The sequence below is a fragment of the Chrysochloris asiatica genome, unplaced genomic scaffold, assembly GCF_000296735.1.
Source record: "Chrysochloris asiatica unplaced genomic scaffold, ChrAsi1.0 scaffold00225, whole genome shotgun sequence".
Lineage (NCBI taxonomy): Eukaryota > Metazoa > Chordata > Mammalia > Afrosoricida > Chrysochloridae > Chrysochloris > Chrysochloris asiatica.
In genome coordinates this window covers 4,883,376-4,892,870 of record NW_006408743.1, presented here as the reverse complement: position 1 = coordinate 4,892,870, position 9,495 = coordinate 4,883,376, and the positions used below count along the sequence as shown (strand labels likewise).

At 33.6% G+C, this 9,495-nt stretch overlaps 1 pseudogene; it reads left to right on the top strand.

Moving 5' to 3' along the window:
• Positions 1-7,278: 7,278 nt before the first annotated feature.
• LOC102815787 overlaps positions 7,279-9,495 on the top strand; it is a 14,697-nt pseudogene continuing 12,480 nt past the window's right edge.

The following is a 9,495-nucleotide window of genomic DNA, read 5'->3' as shown; positions in this document are numbered from 1 at the left end:
CAAGGTCAGCATTTCAAGCTCACCAGCTGCTCCTTAGAAACCATATTGGGTTGCTATGGGTAGGAACTGACTCCAAGGTACTTAACAACAACAACAACAACACAGATGGAGTATATATTGAGAAAGCATCACTTCTAATTTTGATTTTTTTTTTTTTTAACAAAGAGTTTTGTGATGTAGTGTCAATTTTATTTTGCTTTTTCTTATACATTGTTGGGAAATGCTATACAATTTCAACTTTTCCTCTATTGGTTAATTTAATCAACATTTTCAGTGAGCTCTGTACTGAAACTCAGGCTCAATGCTGGTTCCAGGACATGGAGATGTATAATACAGACACTTTAAATAACCTATTGTTGTTGAAATTTTGTCAATAAAAGCCATTATGTCTATACTAATAACTTTACTTCTTTTGAGTAACAATTTCCCATTTTTGGCGATTGCATGATCTGTTTAAAGGCTGATTAACTACTTAAAAAAAAAAGTATTTGCATCATTTGAGTTTAGAAGTTCTATCAATATTTTAATATTATTGAATGGATATATTTTAAATGAAAAGTCTATTGAAGTGATATAATAAAAATGTAAAATTAAGACATAAAATATGTGTTTCCAAAACTAAATGGCACATTTATTTAAATTGAATATCTTAAGTAATTATTTTATGAAATTTAAGCAAAAAATGAGTCATATTTATTGTTTTTTTTTTTAATTAACAAGTTTTACATTATTAATTACAATGTGATTTCATATAACTGATATTTTATAGGTCATGTTCCAGCTGGAAAATATTCACAGAATATTTTCTGTTCACATAGACATGATATGTAAGGTGTTACTTATGTATACAGATAAAAGAATATTGGCAGACCTAGAAACTCTCTGATAAATGAAGCCATTATCAAAGCTAAATCAAAAGGTATAAAAGTACTATGTTATGAAATTATGGAGGAGAGGTTTTCTGGCGATGATGTTATGTATGGAGAAACACTTCCATGCCAGAAATCTTCAACAGGAAAAGGAAGACACTGCAACTTTCCCTCATCTGACTCTAATGAAGGAAAATCAGAAAGTGAGCTTATCTGACCCAGCTCAAAAGATCAGTCTTGTAGCAAACAAGGAAAGTCTAAGAAGAGAAGCTTAAGTTTGGATGGCAAATGAAAAATAAACTGCGTATTTCTGATGTCATTTCAATTACACAAAGATTTAAAGTTTTATATTTTTTTACTTTTTTCTACTTTTTAATAACATTTTGGTTATAGCTAATATTTAATATGAACTCATAAGAGCTTAGGAATTTAGAATGAGCTAGATGATTTAATGATACTTCCTGTGTGTGCAAGAAATTACTTAGAAGTGTCAATTACTCTATTGATTCATATTTGGTCTATTAAAAATTCATATCACATATATTTTAGTGTCTTCTTCATAGCATCATATAGTTATAAAATTAATAATAAAATGTAGATCTTGTGGAAATTGAATTATAAAGGTTTTGTTTTTCTTCTATTAGAATTTGCTTCCTATAACAATTGCAATATTTGTAAACCAGTATAAATTGTTTTGAATACAAATTCTGATTATTTTTTAATAAATATTTTTCACATTGAACACATGTGATGTTATTGTATGTGAATAAAAAAAGATTAATGGGTACTTATTGTAGAATCCATACATAAATTTTTTTAAATCACACTTTCAACTTATATAAGAAGGTATGAAACACAATTATCTTTCATTTTTCATATATATAAGTGTTTTATATTCCACAAACAAATATATTGAAAATAATTGAATGTTACTACATTTTATTAATTTTATCATGAATTTTGAGTTCTCTAACAAATGAGATTAAGAATTAATTCCTATTGTTGCATCATTCTTTGTCTCTCATACTTCAAACATGTTATCAAGAACAACCCATCTCTGGAGGACAGCATGCTTTGTAAACTGGAGGGCCAGTGAAAAAAAGGAAGACTCCCAAGAGATGAATTAACGGAGTGGCAGTAGCAATGGGTTCGAACATAACATAAATTATGAGGATGGTGCAGACCTGGCAGTGTTTCTTTCTGTTTTACATAGTGTCACTATGAGTGAGAAATGATTCTACGGCACCTAACAAAAACACCAATCATAGTTGATATATGTCTCTCAGTTTCATGTTAATGAAGACTATTAATATCATTAAACAATTAAGTTTTATTCTAGTAATATATACAATTAAATACATATTTGACAGAATTTTTAAACATATTTTAATAAGATTTAAGACATATGTAAATAACAATATATAAAAGTTTGTACTGTTTTTATTTTTGCACTGATGTTAATTTTGATTGGAGTCCTGGTGTGGTATTGTAGGATAAGCACTGGGCCTCAAGTTCAGTTTGAACCTCCAGGTCAGTAGTTCAAACTCACAAGCCACTTCTCAGAAACACTGTACAAGGTAGCTTTGAGGTGGAACTGACTTGATGTCATTTAACAACAAAACGCAGAAAACAAAGTTAACTGTTTCAATGACAATTCTTTAGATAATGTAAATAATATATATTATCTGTTATTGTTGTATATATATATGATTTGATTCTAACTCATATCAACTTCATGTATAGCAAAACAAAATATTGATCTGGTCTGCTCCATCCTCAAAATCATTTATAGGTTTGAGTCAAGAATTATAGCCACTGTGTCAATCCATCTCATGGAGGGAATTCTACTTTTTCACTGATCCTTTGCTTGATCAAGAATGATGTTCTTCACCAGGGACTGGTCTTTCCTGACAACATGTCCAAAATACATAAGAAGAAATCTTGCTATCCTTGTTGCTAATGAACATTCTGGCTGTACTTCCTCCAGGAAAGGATTTCTTGTTATTGTTATTCTACATTCAATATTAATTTCTAGTAGCATATTCCAAGTGTGTTAATTCTTCTAAGCTTTCTTTATTCATTGTACATCTTTTGCATGCATAAGAGGCTACTAAAAATACCTTAGGTTGAGTGAGGCACACCTTAGTCCTCAAAGTGACATCTTTGCTCTTTAACACTTTAAAGAGCTCCTGTGCAGCAGATTTACTCAATGCAATACTACACTGATTTACTTATTGATTGATGCTTCTGTGGACTTTGGTTGTAGATCCACACAAAATAATATCCTAGATGACTTTTGTTTTCTTTACACTGAGATGAATCCCTACTACAGGCTTTAGTCTTTAATATATATCAATAATTGCTTCAAGTCTCCTTTTTTCAGCAAGAATAATTGTGACATCTGAATGTGGCATGTTGTTAATGAGTCTTCCTCCAATCCTGATGTTGTATTTTTCTTCATGTATTTCAATTTATTAAATCATTTTCTCATCACAAAGATTGGATAATTTTGGTGAAAGGATACAACCAAGATACACATCATTCCTGGTAATTACCTGTGCAGCATCCTCTTGTTTATTGACTGTTTCTTTGCCTATATACAAGAACTGCAAGAACAAAATTAAGTGCCCTGGAATTTCAACTCTTCACAGTGTTATCCACAATTTTATAACCTGCACAGATGACTGTCTTTGTATAGTCAATAAAACAGTTAAACAACTAAAAGCATATATTTGGTGTGGAACACAATTTTTTTTTTTCATTTCATACCCAGGTTCACATCTGTAACATAGCACCTCTTTTCATGAAATAAATAAATAAATAAATAAGAAAAGAACAAGCCTCTTTTGAAATCATGACAGACATATCTTTTGCATAGCACACAACTATGGTGTTGGGTATCTTCCTCTGCTATAGACCACTCCAGTTAACATCAAATGTCTGGACCTACACTAGTCTCCCAGAAATAATACACATTCATTCCTTTCCCAGGGATATAATCCAAATTCCTATTTAATTGTTGTTGTTCTGTGCCGTGGAGTTGGTTCCAACTCATAGCCACCCTGCATAAGGTTTCCGAAGCTGTAAATCTTTACAGGAGACAAAAGCGTCATCTTTCTCCTGTGGAACAACTGGTAGCTTTGAACTGCTGACCATGAGATTAGAAGACAGATTCGTAACCACTACGCTACCACTAGCATAAAATTATGGTATAGGTGTGTCCTTTTTCAGATCCAGATGTGCTATTTGTAAGTTAGCTACCTATTTACTACAATAGGAAGAAATACAGACAGAATGTTCCTTAGTAGCCAGAATGGCTAGACAAAGTCTCTTATACTTTGGCCATATTATCAGGATGGAGCAATTACTGAAAAAGGAAATCATGCTTGGTAAATTGGAGGGTCAGCTAAAATGAGGAATATTCTGAATGGGATGGATTGGCACAGTGGCAGCTGTAAATGATTGTGAGCATAGCATGAGACTGGATAGTGTTTCCTTCTTCTGTGATTTCTTCTAAGGTCACTGTGATATGGAACCGATACAACAGTATCTAACAACAACTACTAAAAGAGTAAGGTTATCTTTACTTCTCCCAGTGGCATACCTAATGTGTAATGGTGGAACAGAGAAAATATATTCACACTAATAATGGAATTTTGCAATACATATCAGTTTTCACTCATAGCAGATATGGAATCCTAAAGAGTGTCTAAGAATGACGACAATTCTTGTCATCAACAGATAATTTTTCTTGAGTAAAATTATTATTAGGTAAACATTCTTGTCGCTGGTCCACTGCTTTTGTTTTATTATGAATAACTATTTCCTCTGAAATAATATCTCTTGTCTAATATTCACCTAATAGCTTCAGAAGTATTTCAGTGCTGAATCTTAATATGTTTCTTGCTGACCAAAACATTCCCCATCGTATCTGTTGTTGTTTGGAGTCTAGAAGCATTCAGCTTTCCAATCTTCAAGACACCTTAGTTTTATGAGAAGTAACAGTTTCTTTGTCCATACCATATGGTTGCTTCAATTCCACATATTTTAAATTTTGTTATAGAAGAATTATAATACCAGGTACCATGGAACCTAAATTGGATAATGATAAAGTGACAGAAGAAAGAGATAGAGTAGCAATTTCTGTCCATATGGTTTTTATCATATAATTAGACCACAAATGAGTTTTTTGTCAAAGCTAGGAATCATTGAATTCATTATATTTAGAGATGGGAAGTTATAGGTAATGACAAGCTAAGATTTTTGACTGTGTAAATGTTGTGTGAGAATTTGGTGTTTCTGTTAAGAAAAGAAAATAAAAACAAATATTCAGATCATTTTTTTAGATGTCCATTTCTGTGTTAAAAGATGATAGCCTGAAAAGGAATGGAGGAAAGTATTCAAGGAAAGTGGTGGGAATGAGAAGTAGAGAATTGTCCAAAGTGAAAAAAATGATCTGTAAAATGAAAGGAGAAAAACAATCTTCACTCTGAGTCCTGGTGTCAGTGGGAAGTAGAGAATTATTCAAGATAATTCACTACAGGGATGAAATGTCTCCATCAAAGAGAGTGGACATCTGGAAGTTCAGTGCTATAAGGGATTCTTACTAAGCCAGTCAGTGCAGGAGTAAGGCCTTGATAAGTGATCTTGTGGACATTGAGCCCAGTAGGAAAATATCAAACACTCATGGACAGATACACACATATAAACACAACATTCTCAGAAAAGAATGAAAGACATCTTTGAAAAAAGCTTTGGAAATTTATTTCCAAAAAATAAGTCATCAAAAGCACTAAGGAACAGTTTTACACTGCTATTGAGTCAGTTTCGACCCACAACAACCCTGTATAGGGTTTCTGAGAAGCAATTGTAAAGCTTAAACTGGTGAGCTTGAACTACCGACCTTGCCATTCAAAAAAACTTTGTAGTCCAGTGCATTAACCCACAGTGCCACACCAGCAACTCAGTTTAGTTGCTTGAGTTGATTGAGCAGACTTTGATGCCAGCTAAGGAATCTGAGCTTAAGTTGGGAAAGGAAGTGAGTGCACTTGGAGCTATGTACGTCACTCCTTATTTCTGAATATGATCAACATCTAGCATTAAAATTTTATTATTTAATGATCCCAAAAATGTCTGACAAAAGATGAACTTCCTATACAGTTGGATTAATTTAGAGTGTTACCTGAACAGACAAAGTTACTCTAAACTTATGTTTTCCTGAAATTGCCCTGATTTTAAGTATATGCCAAATTTGATGTCTTAGACTTCATCATGTATAATCTAAAAGTTATAATTTCTTGCCCATAAATATTATGTTTTATAATCATATTTAATAACTTGTGTAGGATAAATTGTTAAAAATAGAATGAATGGAGTATCTTCATATAAGTCCTATTTGTGAGTTGATTTCAAGAAACGTTATGTTAGTTTACATTTCTAGAAACCTATCAATACATGTTTCAAATAGCTAGCACTGCATATTGGTGTATTTTGTAAATTTATCTATTTGAAAGGCGCTAAAGCACTCTTCCTTCTTTTCTGAACCCCGCCTTTTCTCTCTTTAGACATCACTTTTAAATACAAATATTTCATCAGTTTTGTAATTCTTCTACATCTAAAATTTATGAACTCATAATTTGTCAAAACTATTGCTTATTTTAATGGTCCATTTTGTCTTTTAAATTTTTCATATACTATTATATAAAGTTTTTTTATTTTCATAGTCGCAATTATTAATTACTTCCTTTAAAGTTGAAAACACATTCAATAATCAGTTATTAATGTTATATTTTAATATCTCAACTTAAAAAGTAATATTAGAGTGAGATGAAATACCACTTAGAAAAATATGTACGGAGGGACAGAGGAAGTGAAGGGACTCAGGAAAGTCTCTTTGGTAGAAGTGCAGAAAAGCCAGAAAAAATGTTTTTGCCTGGACAATCCCAGACCTTTAAATTCAATATGAAGTAAGGGGAAATAATTCCGGAGCCTGTCAGTGGAGACATCTAATGGAGCAAGAAGGAACACAGAGATTTCTGAATCAATCAGGACTCTGCCTCTGACCTACAGTCTTGATGGAAATCAGAGGTCAGGGCCACAGCCAGAGACTAGGAAGCAAAAACAACCCAGTGACTTAAGGAAAAAGAGGTGTGGTTTCTTTTTTCTTTTTTTTCCCTCTTCTTTAGCTACTTTTCCTTCAACTCCTGTGCTCAGCCCTGTCAGACCATCTCTTCCCAGCCCAGGTGACTTAAAGCTGGTGGACGCACATCCCCCAAAAGGTCTGGTGTTGTCCACACAGGGTGCAATTTTCCCATGGCACAAAGAAGAAGTAGCTGAAAATCCCAGCTGAGAGTTCAGAGGCTAATCCTCTGGCAGGTTCTTATGACTCTGACTGTAGGATTTAGCCCAGATGTTGGCTCTCCTACTTGGAGAGCTTTTATTCCTGCATTATCTAACAAGGGACAGAAAATATGGCCATGCAGCCACACCATATTTGCATGCTGTAAAACCCCAACATAAAAGGTAAGAACCAACATCAACTACTATATACAAGATCAGTGTGTAAACCCAACACCAATTAAAAACACACTAAAGGGAGTAGGACACTGTGGATACATAAAGACCTAAACTGATCATCAGAGAAATGTGTGAACAATCTTTCTTCCACTCATTTCTCATTCTCTGTCTATGCACCTCCACAGAAGTTATTAGAGGGGGTGCCAGTGTAAGTGGACATCCCCATCCACCCCGAAGGGTTCCACTATGCATGTGCACTGATCTATTCAGGAAAGACTAAGGAACTAATTTGCTATGGGCTTTTATTGTTCTTTTTTTTTTTTTGATTTTGCTTTTACTTGTGTTTCTGTTATTTGCTTTTTTTAGTCTTACTTTTTTCCTTGGAGTGAGAACTTTCTCTCCCTATAGTACACAAGAACAGACAGTAACCATGGCCATATAGCCAAGCTACAAGCATAACCTGTAATATCCCACCATTCAGGAAGGAGCCAATACCAGTTACTAGACATTACAAAGATAGCCAACAATTGCTAAGATAACTCATAGATGAGCAATAAGAGACGTAAAAAGAGAAGCTTATCTAGAGAACACCTCCAGGAGGCACACAGTAAGCTCAATAAAACAGCAACATGTATTCATTTAATAATTGAAAATACATCTAACTATTAAAAATGTACAAGAAACAACAAAAGGTTACAGCACATGTTCAGAAACAGAAAAGAGTAACCGAGACAAATGAGCTGGAAGTAGGAATAGACTTCCCATGAGAAGAAGAGCAGACTTTGGATCTACCTCAGAAGGAATTCAGGAAAATAATATTGAGACAAATCTAAATGGTTCATAGAGGAGTGGAGGAAAATAAAGAGTCAGGAAAGTGCTACAGGAGCAGTCAAATAAGGTAGTATAGCATTGAAAGCAATCCAAAACATGCAAAATGAGGGCCAATTGATGAATAATTAAATATCAGAAATTGACAATACACTGAAAGGACAAAGGAGTAGAATTGAAGAGATAGAAGCCAGAACCAGTGAACTGGAAGTCAAATCTCTCAATACTGCTAAGAGAGAAAAACAAACAGAAGAAAGGATAAAGAAATTTGAAGACAGTCTAAGATTCATTTTGGACAACATGAAGAGGAATACTTTAAGAATTATTGGACATTCCAGAACTGGAATAATTACAGAAGTCCGCAGAGGAGATAACTGAGGATCTTCTGGAGGAAAATTTCCATATCTTCTTGAAGGAAGAAAAGATAAATATTCAAGAAACTGAACGAACTCAGGGAAGGATAGATCCTAAAAGAAAATCACCAAGATATATCATAATCAAGCTCTCCAAAATCAAAGAAAAAGAGAATCCTAAAAGCAGCCAGGGAAAAGAGAAGTGTTACTTAGAAAGGCAGGCTTGTGTTACTTACAAAATCAAAGTAAGCTCTGATCTCTCAGCAGAAACCAATGTAGGCAAAAAGGCAATAGTGGGACATATATAAAATCCTAAAAGAAAAGAAAAAAAATCTACTAGCCAAGTATCATCTACCTAGCAAAGCTGTCAATAAAATAACTCAATGCAATAAAAATATTCCAGGATAAACAGAAGCTAAGAGACTGTCAAAGCCAACCCAGCACTTCAAAACACCCTAAAGAGAGTCCTTTTGAATGAAAACCAACATGAACAGACAAAAAAACAGAGATTGACACACTTGGCAACACCACCCAGAATTCAGTAGATAGATAGAAGAGTACAGAATAGAACAAAAATTATAACAATGAATTCAGTGGACCTGGGATATCAGTCAAATAGCAAAATAATGACTATGTTAAAGAAGGAAAAAATATAGGAACAGAGATCCAGGTGGTGAGGAGGCCAGGTAGATTGCAGAATGAAATTGACTGTATCAAATATAGAAAAAAGTTAGTAAATTATAGGGTTACTTCAAAGAAAATTAATACTTCACAGCATACCAAGAAAATTAATATCCAAGAAGAACATGAAAACATTAAAACTAAGAAGAAACTGAAAAGGAAGAACACTAAAAACATGAACTCAGCACAGGAGGGCATGTAGAACAAAGGAACCAACAGCAACACACACACACACACACACACACACA